Source organism: Zalophus californianus, chromosome 3 (assembly GCF_009762305.2).
Source record: "Zalophus californianus isolate mZalCal1 chromosome 3, mZalCal1.pri.v2, whole genome shotgun sequence".
In the NCBI taxonomy this organism is placed as follows: Eukaryota; Metazoa; Chordata; class Mammalia; order Carnivora; family Otariidae; genus Zalophus; species Zalophus californianus.
This window is the reverse complement of record NC_045597.1, coordinates 108,657,257-108,680,707: the sequence shown is the minus strand read 5'-3', so window position 1 is coordinate 108,680,707 and position 23,451 is coordinate 108,657,257. Positions and strand designations below refer to the sequence as shown.

Below are 23,451 nucleotides of genomic sequence, written 5' to 3'. Positions count from 1 at the left end.
AATGTAGCCAATTTCAATCTAAATCATGCAGATCATCTATGTAACTTGGATGTTACCTAGACTTCTCCCAAATGAATGACTTATGTTCCTTAGTGAATGAATTTGAAGTGACATTTGAGAGGGTCCAGCTGCCAACCTACACTGCTGAGGAGGTCTAGCCTGTCTCTGGTCCACAGCAACAGAGCAATCACCACTGTTTGAGAATGAATTAGACTACATTGATCCTTTATTTCTTTAAATACAAATTCTGGAGCCTGTTAACTCACCTATCCCCACTTCCCTTCCCAAGTTCACAAGCCAAATGCGCCCCCCCCCCCAAAAAAAAAAACAATTTTGGAGTAATAGTTCAATTGAGAGAAGAATAATTTAAAAATAAATTTGCCTATGGAAATTTCTTTTTCCAAGTTCATATCAGATGAGTAATGGGGTGAGGTTGTAACAAGTTTTGAGGGAGACGCATGTCACACAAGGGCATGAACACCCAATCATTATGCTTATGAACTACAAAAGGATCCTGGAAATTACTTCTTAAATTTTTTTTAAAGATTTTATTTATTTATTTGAGAAAGAGAGAGCATGAGTGGGGGGAGGGGCAGAGAGAGAGGGAGAAGCAGACTCCCCTTTGAGCGGGGAGCCCATTGCGGGGCTCCATGCTCTGGGCTCCATCCCAGGATTCCGAGATCATGATCTAAGCCAAAGTCAGTTGCTCAAGCACTGAGCCTCCTGGGTGCCCCCTGGAAATTACTGCCCCCTTCCCTCCCTTTCTCTCTCCTTTTATCTTTGAGTCCCACTGCCCTCAAAGCAAAATAAAGAAGAAATATGTGGGTGGTGGGACAGTGAGTCCTTATAAGAGGAAGGCTAAATTGGAAATAGCTTACGGAGAACCAAAATCAATCTCAAACTATCAGTTTAATTTTATAATCATGTTATAGAATCATTAAAGAAGCTTGGTTATTATCATCAAGATTTCTTTTCTGGTTTAAAAGGTGAGAGGTTAATGGCTCATTTACTGAGGTATGCAGTTTTCTTTCATTTTTCACTTACAATTATCTTCACTTCTTTTAAAATGCAATGCAGTCTCCAAAATGTATTGTAGTTATTCATTATTTCTTTCAATTAAACTTTCTAAATCATAGATTTAAATGAATCACAAATAAGCATTAATAGATTTCAATCACTGAATGCCCACTTCCTGGAAGAAATGAATGGGGCAGATTTACTTTGGAAAATTTTCTTTCCGTGGCAGCTGGAGCACTGGGGCTCAGCAGATGTTAGTTTCTAAAAAGCTGGTATTCACTTCGGAAATGGACTCTGGATGTCGGTGTTGTCTTTCTCCATTGAACCAAATGTTTGTTGACAGAGCAATGTCAATGCTAAATATATATATTTTTAAAGATTTTATTTATTTATTTGACAGAGAGAGACATAGCAAGAGCAGGAACACAAGCAGGGGGAGTAGGAGAGGGAGAAGCAGGCTTCCCGCGGAGCAGGGAGCCCGATGTGGGACTCGATCCCAGGACCCTGGGATCATGACCTGAGCCGAAGGCAGATGCTTAACGACTGAGCCACCCAGGCGCCAATGCTAATATATTTTTGACTGAAACAGTGGTAACTTCACAGAGCATCTGTGTTCTGTAAGCACTTCAGTGTGATGCCTAGGTTGCCTGATATCTTAAGGCAAAGTCATGATTTCTAAACAACAGACCCTAAACTTCCTTCGAGGTTTTCATAGTTAGATCCAATTTTAGATAGGTAACATAAAACCAACTGTCCTTAAATTTAGTCTAAAAAATTACAGTGGTCTCATCAAGAAGACATAATGTTTACAAATGTAGAAAATCTCAGTTGTAATCACTATGGTAACATTATACACATTTGCATTGTTTATGACATTAAAATCAATAACTTTTTTGTATAGACTACATTAGTTCTCTAGTTCACCAGGCTCCATGATAATTGACATCTCTCTAACACTTAGAATCCAGGTTACTATCCTGGGAGGGGTATTATAATGAGGTTGTTGCCATAGAAACTTTGCAATCACTGACGCACTTTTACTATTGGAACTTAAATGCTATGGCAAATTTAGAATTTTAAATCATTTAGAAACAGAACAAATTCTATGGGGATAGTTTATTATTCTTTTATCTGATAAACCACTTGGGGGAACTAATTATTTTGAAAATTGGGGAAAGGTGCTTACTAGCACAATGGTGCCATTTGAGATCTAAGGCTAAGAGAAAAATTTGGTCTGGCAAATGCAGTTTACCAATAGAAATCCAGTTTCAGAAAATCCCAATGAATGTCAGTTTGATTTGGGATTGTTAATACTTAAAATAGCATGGAAAATGTTTTATACACATGAAATAAATAAGCTTGCTAAGGAAATATAGAAATGATAGATTGCCTGTCTTTAAACTATCAATTAACTATTAAATTTCTGTTTGTGATTTAAGCAGAAAATATTATATCCTCCAAATCACGTTACTATTATAATCATATTATCTGCCTCTAATGTTAAATACAGGCTTTAGAATAAAATGGGTTTATTGCTTTATGGAACATATTCTAAACTACTATTGCCAATTACCCTTTGAAGATAAAGCCCACTGGGATGATGGCCATCAAAGGAAAATATGGATTAGAATATCTCAATAAAATCAAGAAACCATGTTGAATCTGGTTTTGCACATGCATTACTGTTGAATAATGAGTTTTCCATCATTGTGTATTGTGCCATATGACAGAAGATTGCAGTGACTATACATATGTACTGGATATCAACTTGTGTTATTCGCATTTTTATTCTCTATAAATAATGTTTCCAAGCAGAAATGCACTAAGTTATTGCCTGAGAGCTCATTTTTTGTTCATTTATTAAAGAATCATCCATCATGGCAAGAGTCAACACCGTGCGGTGCCTGGGTGGCTAAGTCATTAAGCGTCTGCCTTCAGGTCAGGTCATGATCCCCGGGTCCTGGGATCGAGCCCTGCGTTGGGCTCCTTGTTCAGTGGGAAGCCGGCTTCTCCCTCTTCCACTCCCCCTGCTTGTGTTCCCTCTCTTGGTGTCTCTCCCTCTGTCAAATAAATAAATAAAATCTTAAAAAAAAAAAAAAGAGTCGACAGTATGTTTAGAGGAGAAGAAGTGAGTTCAAATTAAGGAAGATCTACTTGAATTAACAAAAATGAATTCCAACTTTTGGAATTATGTGTCTTTTGAAAATTATCAGTAGTGCTGTTTAGAGTGCATTTCTCCTTTGTTTTCTCATTTAGCCGTGACTTAGTCCATTTGGATTGCTCAGAATAATATGGGGTCCCAAGTAAATTAAGGTTGACTTAACTTTAAGGTTGACTCTATAAATTCTCTCTATGTGTTATTCATCTATTTACTATAGCTCTACTTCTATGAGTGATAATAACAAAAAGAGCAATTTTTATTTATTTTACTAACTTTGTCCGTGTTGGAGACAACTTAGATTTTTAAACTGTAGAGTTCAGGTTTTGTTTGTTCTGTATTTAAAGTTACAATAGGGTCTTAAAAACTGAAAATGAATACACATTTTGAGTGTTTTTATGATAAAAGTAAAATATGTTCTCTAAGCTGAAAAGAAATTAAAGAAACATTTTAAGAATCCTTAAATGGGCCAGTTTCCTGTAATATCTACTTCTGAGTAATTCTTAACATTATGGAATAGTTTTGGTAATTCAAATATTCTTTAAAATTATCAGTGCCCTTTGAACTATTGCAAACATTTTCCTAAATGTTTACAAATGCAATTGTACTATTACAGAGCATCAAAGGAGATTTAAGATTCAATGAGGCCTAAATGTATGTGGCACTCTTTTTTTTTTTTTAAGATTTATTTATTTGACAGAGAGAGACACAGCGAGAGAGGGAACACAAGCAGGGGGAGTGGGAGAGGGAGCTTTCCCCCCACCCCCGCTGCGAGCAGGGAGCTTGATGCAGGGCTCCATCCCAGGTTATGACCTGAGCCGAAGGCAGACGCTTAACAATTGAGCCACCCAGGCGCCCCGTATGTGGCACTCTTGATGATGTCCTTGAAACTACTGAAAATATTTATTGAAAGCACACTTTCTACATCTGACCCCAAGCAAATTTCCTTCTTTCTTTATCTTTGTCAGGTTAGAGTCAATGTGGTGAGGTAGAGGAATTTGAGCAGGAGGAGAATATCTATGTACTCTTGATTTGCTGATGTTGTTAGAGGACCATGCAAGAGAGTAAGATTTTTTATTGCTTATCCTTGTTCTTCTAGAACATTAAAAAGTAGAGAATTTAGATGGGGAAAATTATTAGACTTTGATGCTTCATTTTCAGGGACTTGTAAGGAGAAAAAGTGACACTATGTGATTTATTCTCATGACAAGATTGTAAAGAGATCAAGAAGTACAAAAACTCAATCTGTTGTTGTTACATTATTTACATTTGTGCATGATGTCTTCTTTATCCCGAATGCCATATTTGAGTGCTTCAAAATGGTAATATAGAATCTTCATAAAGATTTACAGAGCCAACTTCAAACAACTAACTTCTTAATTTAATGGTAATTATATGGTTTAAAAATGTACTTTCTTTTTGCGGCATATTTTTTCAATAGATAGCTCTGTGTATGCTGACATTAAATCATTTTTTTTACAATACTATTTTTTTCTTTAAATTTTTTTATTGTTATGTTAATCACCATACATTGCATCATTAGTTTTTGATGTAGTGTTCCATGATTCATTGTTTGTGCATAACACCCAGTGCTCCACGCAGAACGTGCCCACTTTAACACCCATCACCAGGCTAACCGATCCCCCCACCCCCTCCCCTCTAGAACCCTCAGGTTGTTTTTCAGAGTCCATCGTCTCTCATGGTTCGTCTCCCCCTCCGATTTCCCCTCCTTCATTCTTCCCTTCCTGCTATCTTCTTCTTCTTTTATTTTTTTCTTTACATATATTGCATTATTTGTTTCAGAGGTACAGATCTGTGATTCAACAGTCTTGCACAGTTCACAGCGCTCACCATAGCACATACTCTCCCCAATGTCTATTACCCAGCCACCCCTGACATTAAATCATTTTGCTGTCCTTCAAAATACATACTAGCTTACTTAAGTTTTGAAATGTAGAGCTCTATTTAGCTCTACATTTAGCAACTTTAAAATTGAAAAGTACCAGATATGATTTTCCAAATAATTTTTCAAATCAGTAATCTAACTTTAAAATGTTAATTGCTAATCCCCAAATCCAAATATTATATGAAATTAGACTGTTGCTTTCCTTTTTGCACATGTGGTACATTGCAGAATAAAATGTGATGCTTCCTTTATAAATACCAATCATCTCAAATGCCTTGCTCATGTGTGAAATGGGTCAAAAGCATTTGACTGAAACATCATGGAACCACATCATTTTAAAGAAAATGAAGAACTTTAAAATGAAGTTTGCACTGATTATTTTTTCTAATAGATATGTTTGAAAGCTTTCTTATAAAATAGGTCCTGTTTGCCACTATGAATAAGAGATCATCCCTTTTCTCAAAGTGTTACATTCGAGTAGAACTACTAGCATGAGAAGTTCCAACTTTGTACTAGGCAAAATCGATACAGCAGAATTCTTGGGAAAACAGATTTTTTGTACTGATAATCACAGCAGACTGCAGACTAAGATAGTCTAATGGTTTATCTAAACATGCACATAAGAAATTATAATGATTAATAATTGCATAGTCACTCCGCCAGGTTTTTTTCTAAAAGAGTTTACATCTGCTGTCTTATGTGACTTTGTAAGGGCTCTATGGAATAGTTAACATAGAGCTGATGCATTTTAAGAATAAATGAGTTAATACAAACATTTAGTTTCATAGCCAGAAATCAGGGACTGAATTCTGTGGTCAGGGACTTTTCCCCCCATCATAATATGAAGTTTATGGTTCATTTATTGGAACAAATGGATTATAACATATGGTAAATGGTTACAGGCATAGTTGATATCACATTGGAATCAGAATTGGTACAAAAGGACCTTTGTAGAGTACACATTATTTGGGGGTCATGTGAATAATGGAAATGATTGCTTTACCTTGCTTGTCAGATTATGTCTCAGGATATTCTACTTTCCCTGTGCCTTACTTAAAACTCCCTAGTGAGATTATTTTCTGGATAAACATTCTCTGGTATCTAGTCCTAGAGTGATATAGAACAAGGTTGTGTTCTTTGATTAATCTTTTGCTATTCCATCAAATTGGTAAATTTCTTCCTTAATATCTTTTGCGTAAAATATTGTTGATAATGTCCCTGCCTTCTCATACAGGACGGTGTGGCTAGAACTAAGTAAAACAAGTCTATAGAGGTCTGTCAACTTTTCCAAAAGGGAATGTGAGTATAATATAATTGTTATTTATTTCAGTTTATAAGAAATAACACTAGGGCACCTGAGTGGCTCAGATTGGTTAAGCATCTGCCTTACGCTTAGGTTATGATCCTGGGGTCCTGGGATTGCCCAGGCATCATTGGACTTTCTGCTCAGTGGGGAGTCTGCTTCTTCAGCTCCCCCTGCATTCTCTATCACTCTCTTGCTCTCTTTCTCAAATAAATAAAATAAAGTCTCAAAAAAATAAGTCTAGCACAGAAAGAATAGTTAAGTAGACTAAGATCTGACACCTACAATGAATTCCAGTTAATGTCGCCTTGGTTTTCACAATTGCTGATACGTAGGACTATTTTCCAGGCATTGAATGGAACTACAAAGTAATTTCATATTGGATCCCAAGTGATCCTGACATGGTAGTGTCTTCTGGTTTCTTGGAGTTGGATTCTTTTTTTTTTTTTTTTTTAAAGATTTTATTTATTTGACAGAGAGAGATAGCGAGAGCAGGAACACAAGCAGGGGGAGTGGGAGAGGGAGAAGCAGGCTTCCCGCGGAGCAGGGAGCCCGATGTGGGACTCGATTCCAGGAACCTGGGATCATGACCTGAGCCGAAGGCAGATGCTTAACGACTGAGCCACCCAGGTGCCCTTGGAGTTGGATTCTAATCCAGAGATGCTACATGCAACAATTTAGCAATAAACATCTATTTTCTAATTTGTTTGTAAAAATGATCAAATTTACAAAGTTAAGATGTAGGATTACATATATTAAATACTCAATGTTAGCATTAGCTAAGCTCCTTTCCAATTCAAAGAAAAAATACACATTGAAGGAGGTATTTTCTGATTTTAGGAGGGGTTAATTTGGAAACTGAATAAACCTAAAAGCCACTGGAGTATGGTTTAATGCCTGGAGATTATAATTAACTAAGACCTCTAATACCCCTATGAGAACTTAGAGAATGTTTTAACTCATTGGTTACATCTGACTCATTTGTATGGTCACCTTAGTTGTTGCTTTTGTTTCATTAAATATAATGAAACAAAAATTTTAATTAAAGGATACACACATACACATGCTGCAGCTTAGTGGTTGTTTGTATAAACTATACTAGATATTTTAATTACTTAATGAATATTAGGGAACTATAAACTATGGAATCTATTGAACTACTTACTCCCTTGAAATCAATTTACTCCACAGTAATGGCATATCACAGGTTCTTATTAAGGGATTTTTTTTTTTTTTAACTGTGAGGTGCTAAAGAGGATACTGTAGCATAATATACATTTGGTAACTTATGCTCTTGTGCATTGCCTCACGTCTTGCTAAAAACATATACACGTCCTGTTGTGAGTAGGTTCTAAAATATAGGGGTCCATCTGCTGATTTTAAAAAAGACTTTTTATATATGCATATTCCATCCATTTTTTTTGTTGTTCTCTCTGAACAGAAGACTCTTTTACCATTTTAGTCAACATTTTACAGTTTGAAATTAACACATTGCTTACCTAACCATAGTACCTAAAGTATGGCTAATTTTAGGGTCAATTCCCATAAATGCTACAGACATTCACTGCACTGTAGCAACATTTAGGTGTATATAAGGTAGAAGAGACATGGCATCCAATGAAATCTTCATTAAATTCCTTCCTGAATTATTTTCTCCTGTTTTTAAGTATCTATTCATTAATAGAATCCAAAAGTCTTAGTATGGGAAGGTAACTTACTCACTTTAAATTACAGTGTATTTTTACTGGGTATTTACCCCAAAGATACATATGTAGTGATCTGAAGGGATATGTGCACCCGAATGTTACAATAGCCAAACTATGGAAAGAGCCAAGATGTCCATCAACAGATGAATGGATAAAGAAGATGTGGTGTGTGTATATGTGTGTGTGTGTGTGTGTGTGTGTGTGTATACAATGGAATATTATGCAGCCATCAAAAAATGAAATCCTGCCATTTGCAACAATGTGGATGCAACTAGAGTGTATTATGCTAAGCAAAATAAGTCAATCAGAGAAAGACAAGTATCATATGATCTCATGGATATGAGGAATTTGAGAAACAAGACAGAGGATCATAGGGGAAGGGAGGAAAATATGAAACAAGATGAAACCAGAGAGGGAGACAAACCATAAGAGAATCTTAATCTCAGGAAACAAACTGGGGGTTGCTGGAGTGGTGGGGGTTGGGAGGGATGGCGGTGCTGGATGATGGACATTGGAGAGGTATGTGCTCTGGTGAGTGCTGTGAATTGTGTAAGACTGAAGAATCACAGACCTGTACCTCTGAAACAGATAATACATTATATGTTAAAAAAAAAAAGACGATAGTAGGAAGGGAAAAATGAAGGGGGGGGGAATTGGAGGGGGAGACGAACCATGAGAGACTATGGACTCTGAGAAACAAGCTGAGGGTTTTAGAGGGGAAGGGGGGGCGGTTAGCCTGGTGATGGGTATTAAAGAGGGCACGTACCGAATGGAGCACTGGGTGTTATATGCAAACAATGAATCATGGAACACTACGTCAAAAACTAATGATGTAATGTATGGTGACTAACATAACAAGATAAAATTGAAAAAAATTATAGTGTATTTTTATCACTTTATTTTAAACTAATAACGAATATAATATTAAACTGGTAATATTATAGCCTAAAATAAGCATGTTGAATGAAATATTTTGAATCTACTTTCGATGCCTACTGGACTGATGATTCTTTTTGCTAACAGTAAGTACAGTAAGTACAGTTTAATATTTATGGATTTTACAACAGCATAAGTTTAAGTGGTCCCTCAGAATGTCAATCTTGCATATTCTGTGACCACCTTAAACTTTAGTTTTTCTTTGTGGGTCCCAAATAAAGCCGGACTGAACACTGAAGCCAAGTTCAAACAGAAAGTCATAATCAAGGAAATACAGCCAAAAATTATGGAAAAGGAGTTTAAATCATTGCATGTCTCTAAAAAAATTATAAAGTAGTTGCTTTACCTGTACCATATCTTCTTAAGAGTCACTTTCAAATTCTTCCTGCTCCTACTGTAAAAGTTAATCACTTGTATAGCACCTCTTCTGTAACTCTCTCTCCTTTCTTGTGCTGACTCTCCAAACATATTCTTTCTTCTGGCCAAAATACAGGTTTAGTTTTCCAAACACCCCTGTGCTGCCAGCATGCATCACAAAGCACACACCTTCCTGGATATCTGCTCAGCTCACCCCAGTAGCTTCTTTCTATGTCCACTCTTTTGCCTTTCTGGCTTTTCTGTGGTTCACACATTTAATGAATATGTGATATCGACAGTGGGAAGAGGGCAAATTTTCAACACTGTATTTTGTTTTACCTGTTATATTTATTCTCTTGGCTTTTTCAAGAGCTTCTTGCCAAAAAAAAAAAAAAAAAAGGAATGAGCTACACTAACTATCCATTCATTGTATCCAATTTGTTATACTGAAGTGGGATGAAGGATGATTTTATGTAATGGCCTACATAAGGTATTATTTCATACATTTTGGGGTCAATAAAAGTGATTCTGCCCTCCAGGAATGTAATAAATAGCTGACTAGGGGCTGGGGAAAGAAAGAGAAAGCAAAATTGCTCTTGTTTTCATGGAACTCATGGTTTACTAGGAAAGCTAATATTTGTATTATAATTACCAATAATGAGTTTTAGTTACTGCAGAAGAAATGTAGACATAGTAACAAAATGAAGAGGGCATTCAGAGAAGTTCTGATTTGGATGAGGAAAAAATCCGACTTATGACTGATGGAATATGAAAATGTAAGACAGAGTATTCGGAGTTGGTTGAGAAAAATGCAGTACAGATTTATAGATGGAAAAGCACACATGGTCCATGTCAATGACCTCTGCTTTTTGTGTGCTTTTAGTGTTATTAGAGTATAGATAGTTTACAACTGTGTTTTCTTATATATGTTTTCAAAATAAATGTAGAAAAATTATGAGTTTTATTTTTATTTAAAAAAAATTATTATGTTAGTCACCATACATTACATCATTAGTTTTTTATGTAGTGTTGCATGATTCATTATTTGCGTATAACACCCAGTGCTCATTGCAATATGTGCCTTCCTTAATACCCATCACTGGGTTAACCCATCGCCCCACCCCCCTCCCCTCTGAAACCCTCAGTTTGTTTCCCGGAGTCCATATTTTCTCATGGTTCGTCTCTCCCTCCGATTCCCCCCCTTCATTTTTCCCTTCCTTCTCCTAATGTCCTCCATGCTATACCTTATGTGCCACAGATAAGTGAAACCATATGATAATTGTCTTTCTCTGCTTGACTTATTTCACTTAGCATAATTCCCTCCGGTTCCATCCATGTCGATGCAAATGGTGGGTATTCATCCTTTCTGATGGCTGAGTCATATTCCATTGTATATATGGACCACATCTTTATCCATTCATCTGTTGAAGGGCATCTCAGCTCCTTCCACAGTGTGGCTATTGTGGACATTGCTGCTATGAACATTGGGGCACATATGGCCCTTCTTTTCACTACATCTCTATCTTTGGGGTAAATACCTAGTAGTGCAATTGTTGGGTCATAGGGTAGCTCTATTTTTAACTTTTTGAGGAGACTCCATACTGTTTTCAAAGTGGCTGCACCAGCTTGCATTCCCGCCAACAGTGTAAGAGGGTTCACAACAAATGTTGGAGAGGATGTGGAGAAAGGGGAACCATATTATGGCAGTTTTAGTAGGAAAATAATTTATGTCTTAAGAGTTATATATACAGGTGCCATACAAGTGATTAACTTCTACAATGGGAGCAGGAAGAATTTGAAAGTGACTCTTAAGAAAAACAGATAATTATTCAGATTAGAAATTGCTATTGGGGCACCTGAGTGACCCAGTTGGTTTAAGCGACTGACTCTTGGTTTCAGCCCAGGACGTGATCTCAGGGTCCTGGGATGGAGCCCCGCATAGAGCTCTGCACTCAGTGGGAAGTCTGCTTGAGATTCTCTTCCTCCCTCTGCCCCTCCCCTGCTCTCTGTCTCTCAAATAAATAAATCTTTTAAAAAAATTCCAGTTAAAAATTGTTTGTTAATACTTGCTGGAAAACTTAATTATATTTACCATCTCATATATCCATAATTATGCATATATAGAGTGTTTTTTCACTGACCGGTTATGTTTACACCATTGAAAGCTGTAGAATTTATAAAAATCCTATACAGAAAATATATAGGACTTCATAAATTTATACCAATTCTCAAAGGAGTCAGATTGCATTTTTTAATCCACTTCATGATTGTTTATGCTTCCTTACCTGAAGGTCATTGGACTTTACTTTTTGTACTTATGTCCACCCTATCTGTTATTTTCTAAAAGTAATTTTTATAAGATACCTTCCCACAAAGTTATGAACCTTAAGGACAATATTGAGAAAAGTACCTAAGTATGTGTGGTGAAATATTAGGGTAAACAAATAGATACTATGCATAATTTATATGAGAATACTAAAATGTAAAAAAAAAAAAATCAAACTCTGAAACTATAGAAACTAGCATTTCCCCCCCAATATTCAGGCTTAGTTACCAGCCAGCAAGTATTTATTTTTAAACAATTGCTAAGAATTTATTAAGTAAAAACCAATATATTGGGCACTTTCTCAAAAGATAAGGGAGCCAAAGATCAGCTGCACAAAATAGAAAATCTTATTCACAATGCCATAGGACATTTAAGTACACATAAAACAAGACACCTAGAGGAAATCAATCTAGAGATGGTACCACATTCTTTTTATTCAGTTTCCCTTCCATCCTCAGTATTGACTTTCATTTCCCTGCTTTTTACCTGCTGGAGGAAAGGAGAAGAGAAGAAAGGATAGCAGAAGGGAATTTCTCAGAGTGGCTCTGACATTTATCACTGAAGGCAAATTTTTCTAGAATCTCTCCAAAAGTCTTCTAACATTTCATTGGTCAAAATTAGGTCACATGCTCATTCCTAGCTGTGAAAGAGGCTGGGAAGAGAGTTTCTGGAAGGAGGGGTATGTGCTAGTCATAACTTGCTTAGACCAATTGCAGTGCATCCTTTTGGGCTGAATGTATTTTCTTCCTAAATAAAGACAGAGTTCTAATTTGAAAGAAAAGATATCGAACTTGGGCATTGGTGGCATGGGGTAGGGACAGTGAATTGGATAATAGCTAGTGTCTTTCATATAGAAATAGAAAACCATGTTCTCATAGCTAAATTACAGAATTGAGTCCTGAATTCAGATCTTTAGACTAAGCAAGTCCAAATGCTCTTCTCGTAACACCTAAGAGGTTTTGAAGGAAAGCGTGGCTGCTTTTTTCTTCAGGACATTATTTACAGAGGACTTATCTATACTTTTAAAAGGCATCATTTTCAGCTCTTACTTACCTTCCAAAGTTCAAATCAAATAAAACCAACCTTATTCTTTATTATATGAGACATATAGAGAATAAGATCCAAATGGATCACTAATAGTGCCTATCACATTGCAAAATGGTGACAGTGTGTTTTCCAATTTCACAGTGTTCTTTAAACACTTTAGTTTAACATATAAATACTTTTGCCAAAGTCTAAAAAATGAGCTTGCCTCTGAAAATAGAAGTGTTAGATAAATATGATGTGACATTTATACTTCATTTTAAAAATGAACAGTCTTCTTATTTAGTTCCTTGCTTAAAGAGCAGGTAATTACAGAAGATAATCTAGGTAGTGAAGGCAGATTTTACCTACTTACTGGTTAATCAAAAAATAAAACATAACCAATGAGAGAAATTTTCAGGGAAATCCATATGGAATTTTTGGCCTTATCTATGAAGTTATTGTAATTATATCTTTTCTTTAAGGGGAACCTGGAGTAAAAGTAAATTTATTATTTTTAAATTAAATAAGGTATTTTATATTAGTTAACATTTAGCATATCTGGATATTTCTCTAGCTTCTAATATTAATGCATTTTTCACATAAATGAACTGTAATAATAGCCTAGAAACCATATATCCACTTAAAGTCTTGAAAGGTGAAATTTTTAAATGATGAAATTCCCCTAGAGGCTAAGAATAAGTTAGGAACAAGAATACCAAGTGGATAGTACTTTGTATTGCTAGCTCATTTTTCATTAAGTCAACTGGCATATTCTGGTTTTACAGTTCCATATGATTCATATAAATAATTCACACACTTGGTTCAAAATGTGGAAATAATTGGTGGGAGATTATTTGGAATATTTTTGTTTCCAATGGTGAATCTCTTTCCTATAAAATAAAACCTTGAGTATTTTTTAAAACATCCAGATTCTCCTTATCTTTCCTATATGTAATTATTTTCATTGCTGTGCCCACAGCATTTGTATGATTGACATGATAGAAAGGAAAGAGTATGGGGTTTGAGAAGGAAAAGGCTTTGTTCTTGGGCACAAATCTGAGCCTGTTTTGTTACCTGTAAAATGGTGGTGATCACAGCTCAATTACAAGGCTATTTTGAGGATTAGAGATAATGCAGGTAAAGAGTATCTGATCCTCAAAACTTGAAATTGAGCTGTTACCATTACTATTTACAGGTTAGGAAACCAAGGCTTAGAACTATGTGTATAGTTGTTATGTGTAAATAAAAATTTGGTTTAAAGCATGTATAAATATGATTTTCAACTTTGCCTTGTTTCTGACAAAGATTAATTTTTTGAATAAGTGATTAATGAAATTATGCTTTTATTTTATTTTACTTATTTATTTATTTATTTTGAGAGACAAAGAGAGCGAGTGTGCATGGGCGGGGGAAGAGTTAGGGGGAGAGGGAGAGAGAGAATCTTAAGCAGGTTCCTAGCTCAGCGTGGAGCATGATGAGGAGCTCATTCTCACCACCCTGAGATCATGACGCGCTGAAATCAAAGTCAGAGGCTTAACCGACTGAAGCACCCAGGCACCCCTACTTTTAATATAATACAAAAATAGTAGTTTTTCCTATTTACATATTTTCTACTTATCCATATAGATGGAAAAATACATCTAGCACATTGTTTTTTTGTGACAGTAACTCACAGATATATGGATATATGATGGAGCCAGTCATGTGATATGCGACTAAAAGCATGCCTGACTATGAAAGATATGAGAAGAAAACGAACAAAACCAAAGAAGCAAAAAACAAACACCACACCAAAAACCAAACCATAAAACAAAATCATCTTTTCTGAAAATAGAAGTGTGGTAGTCCCCCTTTATCCATGGTTTAGCTTTCAGGAGTTTCAGTTTTCTGCGGTCGACCATGGTCCTGCAGCAGACAATACTCCCCCTGACATACAGTCAGAAGGTCAGTAGTAGCTTATTCTATGTCACGGCGCCTACATCATTTACTCACTTCATCTCATCACGCAGGCATTTTATCATATCCCATCCTCACAAGAAGAAGGGTGAGTACAGTGTAGTAAGATATTTTGAGAGAGACCACATTCACATAACTTCTACTATAGTGTAATCATTCTTTTTTATTATCAGTTATTGTTAATCTTTTACTGCGCTTAATTTATAAACTAGACTTTATCAGAGGGATGTAGGCATAGGGAAAAGCATAGTATATATAGGGTTCAGTACTGACCACAATTTCAGGCATCCACTGGGGTTCTTGGAACATGTCTTCTATGGATAAGGGAGGACAAGTTTATTAGATAAATATGACTTTTATTTGTTTATTTATTTTTTAAAGATTTTATTTATTTATTTGAGAGAGAGAGAATGAGAGATTGAGTGCACGAGAGGGAAGAGGGTCAGAGGGAGAAGCAGACTCCCTGCTGAGCAGGGAGCCCGATGTGGGACTCGATCCCGGGACTCCAGGATCATGACCTGAGCTGAAGGCAGTCGCCTAACCAACTGAGCCACCCAGGCACCCGATAAATATGACTTTTAATGTATAATACTGATAATTCATTTGATAACGGCCTTAAATATATTCTCAAACATTATATTCTCACAAATATATTCTCTTGAATAGGCTTAAATTTTGCTTCTTTCATTATGCCAGTTAAACTTAAATTCATGTTTTTTACATCAGATTCGTATGTCACACTCCTCCTAGGCAGTTATTGGTTCCCTGCTGCCTATAGAGTGACAATTAAACTTCTGTTACATCTGAGGTGCGTTGTAATCTCCCCTCAACGCACTATTCTTTCCCCTTCCTTAGACCCTATTTGTCCATGAGTCATATGATCCTGTCATATGGTTCCCTCCTTCCCTCTAAAGTACTTAAAATATAAGGCCTGACCTGTTTGTGCTCGTTCTGTTCCTGAAGCATCAAAGCATAGAATGATGCCCTGTCTTCATACCAACCCTTCAAAATTCATTCAAGCTTCAAATATTTTCACAAAGCTTTTCTCAATCCCTTTAAATTTTTATAATTTTTTTGTTTCTTTTCAGTTGCAAGACATTTTGCAACTATGCATTCACCGTTTCTTAGGTTTTATAGTTATAGCTGTCTTACACACGAATACACAAATACCTTTAGGGAAGCCATCTCCTATAATTTCCTATGTGTTTCACCGTACCTATCAAAGGATATTGTAGATCCTCAATAAATAATTGCAGAGAGAGCTAAAAAGTAATGTAATATTGATTGCATGACTAATGCTTTTATCTTCCTGGCACGATTTTCCCCTTTAAAAGAATGTAAGCTCCATGCTTTGAGGGTTTTTTCTGTTGTGTACACTAATGTATTCCCAGTGCCTAAAAAAGTGTCTGGAACATAGAAAGCACTCAACATTTCTTGACCGTAATGATACATTTATCTAAGTCAAATAATCATTAAAGAAATATGCTATTAGGACTATTTCACTAAAAATTGATGTTTTAAAAATGCTAATAAAATACTGACAGACTGTTTGATCATCTGTGACTAATTTTTTTATGGGGATAAAGGGAGTCCTGATTTGAAGAACTAATGGCTGAAGTACTATCTAAATCTAAGCATCCGAGGATGTTATCGAATTATACTTTAGCACACCTCAACGAGTAGAGTTTTCACTCACATCTATGGCTTGTATTTGCTATTATAGTTATTCTAATTCCTCATATACCATTTACAGTGCAACACTCATCACAAGTTAGACAATATACTGAAATCAGCTAATAGTTGATGTCCACTAAATGCAGTTGGGAAGATTTATTTAGAACTGATTGCTGAAACAGAAATAGATATTTAGCTTAATTATGTTTTTTGTGACTCATAGCTAATGTAGGTGTCCTATCGTTAACTTTTAAATATCAAGTAGTATTAACTGATACCCTTGATGCAAAATTTGAAAATGGGCATGGATGAATTTTGTTCTATAGAACAGTTATTTTTCAATGGAGATATATATAGACATATATATATATATAGACATATATATATGTCTATATATATAGCCTTAAATTAAAATTTTAAAATTAAATTAAAAATATATATATAACCATAAATTAAAATGTTGAGGCACTGCGAGTGTCTGAACTGCAAGGAAAGCTATAGAAAATTCTTTAGTGAATTACGTTTGAGATATGAAAAATTACTAATTTACATGTTATGCACAATTTGATTTTTGTGTATATGAACATCTTTTATACACATATATATTCTTCAGACAGAATGAGAGAAAAATGAATTAATATCTGAGTACTTAATTTTGAAACTACTTTAATTTGTAAAAGGTCATTTCTGGCAGGAAGAGCTAGTGTTCCTATAAAGTACGGCTTGCTATCTGTGTGCTAATTGAGCTTATCTCTTGCCTGAAACAGAATTATCTGTTCTTAGGCTTAAGAAAAGCTGCTATCTTCAGTACAGTGGTATTTACAAAAGATCTAGCTTGGTAGACACTTTATTTTTCTCTGTGGTTCCTTGTCTTTGTTAGGCAGAAAAGAATTACATGGTATTATTCTTAATTTGCTGAAAAGGTGTGATATTTTACTAATGAAATGAAAATGATTGCTGGAATATGTTTGCATGCTAATAAGTGGCAGAAACTCAGGGAAAAACACCCTCAGAGTTTTGTTCTTATAATTCCTTTTGGGAGATCTGTACTGAAATAGCATGCCCTTTTGTTGTAATTCATGCAAATAGTCCTAAGTGTTGCATTTGCATTCTCTCTCTCTCTCTCTCTTTTTAAAAATTTATTTATTTATTTGAGAGAGACAGTGCAAGCAGGGGGAAGGGCAGAGGGAGAGGGAGGCGGAGTCTTGAGCAGACTCCCTGCTGAGCCTGGAGCCCAAGGCAGGGCGAGATCTCCAGAATCTGAGATCCTGACCTGAGCTGAAATCATGAGTTGGAGGACACGTAAACTACTGAGCCACCCAGGAGTCCCTACATTCTCTTAAAATTACTGCCAAGTAAGACATGTCAAACTTACAGAATCCTAGGTATATATGAAGCTCAGATCAAATAAAGGGTAGTTTACTGAAAACATGAAAAGGAAGATTATTGAATTGCCTTCTTCCTCCTAACCTGCCATTTCTTTTCCCCACCCCAAGTCCATAAGATGTTATCTGAGACAATGTGCCAATTATCATAAACTCCTATAATCACCAGGGAATAAACATTCTGGACAGTAAAAACCTAAAATAGAAAGCTAGAGGGCTCCATATTACTCATTCTTGACTATCCTTATTGAAACAAGATAGCTGTTATTACCCAACCAGAGAACCGGCCTTGAGCTTAACCAAGCTAATGAGAGGTCAACACTCTTGAAATGTGGGAAATCACAGAGGAGTAATTAGTCAGATTGGGCAAAGTGGGGAGAGAAGGGATGGGAAAAATATTTCACAAAGGCAAAAAAAGAAAATGTACAGAAAAGTGAAACGAAATTGCTTTATCGATGACGGTGAGATTTTAAACTTTGTTACATAAATATGGGACACCTGGGTGACTCAGTCAGTTAAGCACTCGTCTCTTGGTTTTGGCTCAGGTCATGATCTCAGGGTCCTGGGATGAAGCCTTGTATTGGGCTCCATGCTCAGCAGGAAGTCTGCTTGAGGATTCTCTCTCTGCCTCTCCCTCTGCCCCTACCCGTGCTCACTCTCTCTCTCTCTCTCTCTCTCTCTCTAAAATAAATAAAATAAGTAAATCTTTAAATCCTTAAAAAACCCAACTTTGTTACATAAATATGAGCTTGTACTCAATCTTGTCTACTTAGAATGTAGAGTTGACAGATAAAATATAGGATACCCAGTCAAATTTGAATTTCAGATAAGTATTTGTTGTTTATCTGAAGTTCAAATTTAGCTGAGAGTCATGTATTTTTATTTACTAAGTCTGGCAACCCTGTCTGAAGACACATTATTTTTTGTAAAAATGTTCTCCTGATATTTTCTGTATAACACCACAAACAAGGGGAAAGTGTCACTGGCGGATCCATTTCTAAGGACCCTAAGTGCATCTGTTTCTAAGAACTAACATCTCTTTTGAGGTATGTTATGCGAAGAGGTTGAATAATAGCATTACATTTTCACCCTTGGAAAATGACACATTCTGGCTCATGCTGAGATACTTCTGAATACACTAAGTACTTTACTGGCCACATAAGGGATCCTGTTTTGATGCAACTTTTTATTTCCTTAGCCTTCAGATCCCCTGTAAAAGGTTAAAGGGTAACTAATAGCATAGCCACTGAGTATGGACTGGCTGATCATTAGACTTGATCAGCCAGTGGCTTCTGGACACACGTGACCAAAGGTCCAGAAGAAGGTAATGCGGTCTAGTGGCTTCAGGCCTGTCCTGGATAACTGTCCAATCACAATTTACCCTTAACATATACATAGTACTATATTTACGTACTCATACTATACTCAAATACAATTTGAGGTATTGAACGTATGAGTTAAATCAGTAATAGAATTCAGATTAATTTGGGCATTGCCGTAGGCCCACCTACAGCCACAGCGCATTTGGGCAAGCTATCACAAACACACAAGGATGGACCTCTCTACTGGGGACCTTTATTAACATGAAATAGTAAGATGTCCTAGAAAATATAAGTATGAAAATGTGTAGCATAAGACAGAGAAAGACAGTCCAGTGGAGTAGGTGGATGTAGAAATGTATAAAAATAGTACAGTCTTACTGGTGTCATGCTCCTGTGGGAGGAGTGAGGGGCACATATAATCCATCCATGTGGGGAGCTAGAAAGGCATCCCGAGAAAATCAGTCTTGGAACTAAGTGGAGTTATTTAGAGAAAACTAGCTGAAAAGATGGAGAGGACGTAGAGAGAAAGTTTATGAGCACAAGGCTGGGTGTGAGAAGCCCTGTAAATGTTGTGAACATCACCGAAGTAAATACTTCTGAGGTATAAATTTTAGTGCAGAGAGGAAAAAGAATCAAAGCCAAAAACTTAGAGGGCCTCATTTTATGTCAGACTAAAGAGCTTGGACTTTATTCTGCAAACCACTGGGAATCATTGACAGATTTTAAGCAGGGCCTGAAAAGGTCAGATGTGCAGTTCAGTTGGAATATTTTGCCAATTATGTGGTGAATGGATCTGAAAGGGGCCAAATTGCAGGCAAGAAGATCAGGTAAGTAACTATGAGACTAATGCAAAGATGAAAAGATGAAGTTGGGAAGGTTGTTGGTGAAAGTGGTTGGTCGAGGGGGGAACTGCTCAGATTGAAGAAATATTATATAGAGTAAAATTGGAAGTGCTTGGTGATCAGTTCGATGCATAAACCAGGAATGCAGAAATGTCTAGCCCTAGGTTGGATATATGACTGTGAAGACATGGGGAAAAGTCTAAGTTGGAAAGTTGGAACAAATGAATTAAGGTTCATCAACTTCGAGTAAAATCCTGAGTGTGTATGGGATCACCTTGAAGAGTGTGAACACAAGTAGAGAGCTAACAAGAAAATGGAAGGCTAGAGAACATCAAAATTGAACGTGCAGGTGAGGGAAGATGAGGAGGAGGGGGAGGAAGAGGGGAGGTACCGATCAGAGAAAGAGAGGGAAAACAAAATAGTGTGACTTATGAAAACGAGAACATAAAAAGTGGACACAAGAATAATGGTGCCAGGTAGAGCACAGAGGTTCTGCAAGACATATATTCATCCAAATCTTTTCCAGAATATCTTTATAACACAGAACTCAACATAGATTCGTTTAATTTTCTCACCCCTGTTTGGAGAAGAGATTTTAAATTAAGAAGGTGCTTATCCCAGACTAGTCATGACATTTGATAAAGATTTTTTGCCCTATTTAATGTACAGTCTGGAAAAGTTTCATAATGAACTGATTAGAATTTAAATGATACCTGTTTTAAAACATCTTTTCATACTGCATATATTTATAGGACAGATTATTCACGTTCCTAAGTCTATCAGGAAATTAATTTACAGTTTAAAATGAACTAAATATATACTGTGTCTGCATCTAAATTCCTCAAGAGAGAAATTATATTCTATCAAGCATAAAATACATATTTAAATATTATCTGTTTACATATGCTTACATGATAAACTCTAAGAGCCTTTTCAGAAGCATTATGAGATATCCATTAAATACAATAAAATGTACTGCATTTCTGCAAAGGAAGACACTTCTTTCTGATTTCTGACTTTAACAATGCTTTACAGAGACTGTACATTTAAAAACCAGTAACTGAGTGGGAGAGAAGTTCACTGGGAAAGAAACTGAGGAGAGATCAGAAAAGCTGAGTGTGAGGAAGGGTTAGAAAAACCAACAGTGTTAGTACCACAATTTTCATGGGGTTTGAAGTAGTGAGGCTAAGACAGAAGATCCTACTTGATTTATTTATTTAAACACATAAACCCCATTTGTTTTCTCAGAAATTTCTTGCTGGACATCTTCTTTAAGGCTAGGTTTACTGTCATACCGCATGGGTTTATGAACCTCTCTATCTTGAGTCTCTTCATCCTTACTCCTTCTCATCGCTGTATCATTTGCTGTCCCTTCATCAACCCCACAACCTTTTCTGTTCTCTCTCTCTCTCTCTCTCTACACACACACATACACACACACACACACACACACACTGAAGGAAATGTATCTATGTATACAGACGTATAAATAATATATACATTTCCATCCTGCTATGTATAGATGATGTATACGGATAGTTACATGTATTTGCAGAGGCATATATGTGTGGGCATGTGTAACAAAACCATGAGGTTTTGATTATTCACATTTTTCATTTCCCATGATTTGAACATTTCATTTAACAAAAGGGAAAGCTGAGAAAGAAGTGCTTTAACTTTTCTTGTGTCGCAAGACATATCCTCAGGCTCATCTGACCCCAGAGCAGCTGTTTTAGACTACTAGACTTCAATGATAGGGCTGCTTTGGCAAGACCACCTGCGATACTGGTTGGCAGTGGCCTGTGCTTGGCTTCTCCAGCAAGGAATCCCAGCTGGTGGCTGCTGTCTGTCATCTTAGGATTGACTTGGCTCCCCTGAATTTGTATTCACTGAATCATACCACTAAACGCATATTGCTTCTTGAGAATAAGAATTCTCTCCTCGATGATGGTACTTATTATAATATTTGATGGGCTTTTCTGAAAGTTAACTTCTATGTGAGAACAAAGTCAAAGCAGTTCTTTACAAGTGTGAGTCCTCTCCCCTGTTTTTAGTAGAATGGAGTTTAGTATACATGTGAGAAAATGTATCACATACTGGTGCATGGGCAGTAATTCAGGCATTCTTGATATACTAAATGAATTTCAATACTAATACTCTCATGTATTTTTTTTTTCATTATTTTCTTGGAAAGAAATTATTGCCCATGGGCAATCTAAATAAAAAAAATAAATAAAAAACGAAAGCTTCAGACTTTATACTTCCAAAATGTAATTTAAACCACTATAAGATTATTTCAGGTGACAAAAATGTTTTTATAAACAGCCATACATTTGGTGACTCTTTGGAACAAAGCAATGTCACATCATGGTTAACAGTAAGGACTCTGAAGCCACATCAGCCTGAGTCTGATTCTGAGCTCTACTCCTGACTAGCTTCACCATCTTGGGCAAGGTGGTGTCAGCCTTTCTGGGTGTCAGTTTTTCTCCTCTCCAAAATGGGGTTAATACTACTACCAACTCAATAAAAAAATACTACTACCAATGCAGAGAGTTTTAACAAGGATTCAATGGGTTGGGTTCTAAAAATACCATTTATGAAAATCTGTCAAACAAAATAAATATAATATCCTGTCATTGGTAACCACAAGTTTAAATTGAACTAATTTCTAAATTTTCCCAATTCTACCTCCCAGGGTAAAGTTTGTTGTTCTCTCCTTGTGTTTCGTCCATACTTCTTTTTCTACTTCTTCTCTTCCCAGTTCCCTATTAACTAACTATAGTGGCTTGATTTGTTTACATGATGGTGTCTACCACTGGACTACAAAATCTTGGAGAGCATAAATTATGTTGTGATTACGTTTTTATCTCTAGGGTCTTGTAGCCCTTCTGGTACAACATGGACGGATAATGAAGATTTGTATTAGATTAAATAATAATCTCCTTCATTTCTAGCCTAATATGGGAATTATTAGTTTGTTCCATAAGTATTCACAAAATCTTTTTCCCCCCATCCTGGGGCTTCCTGATTATTTTTATACCCTCATTTCTCAGGGCCCACTGAACATGTACTTTTTTTTTAAAAAAAATAAGGCTTTATAAGTAATTTTATTTGTAATAAAATATAATTTTTCCATCACCTTTCCTATTTATTATTTCACTTTAATTCTAAACTCTATGAATGTAGACAGTACCGTAAGTGAGAAAATTAAAAGGAAAGGGTGTATAAATTTGTTAAGATATCTCCGAGGGGAAGTCATGTTTTCCAACTTTGGATCCACTGCTCTCTCAGAAATCCTTTCTTTCCTTTTTTCTCCCCTGAAATTCCATTGGAATTAGTGATTTGAGAACTAAATCAGAATTTTAAGCAGGGAAAGGCAATCACAGTTGCCTAAAAAACTCTGGAATTTTAAAGACGGAACACATTAGGTTTGAGTGAGAAAGACATCATTGTTTTACCTGTGGTCATTTTCGTGTCCAGGAATTTCAGGTGAGTGAGGTCTCATCCAGAAGGAACAAGAGAAGAGGAGGCAGTCCC

General features: G+C 36.1%; 1 protein-coding gene and 1 non-coding gene across 2 annotated transcripts in view; one reads left to right on the top strand and one right to left on the bottom strand.

Moving 5' to 3' along the window:
* LRP1B (LDL receptor related protein 1B) overlaps positions 1 to 23,451 on the top strand; it is a 1,883,216-nt gene that overhangs the window by 29,110 nt on the left and 1,830,655 nt on the right.
* Positions 410 to 513, bottom strand: LOC113921211. Its single transcript, XR_003519606.1, has one exon. It is a non-coding gene; the product is annotated as a small nucleolar RNA U13 (small nucleolar RNA).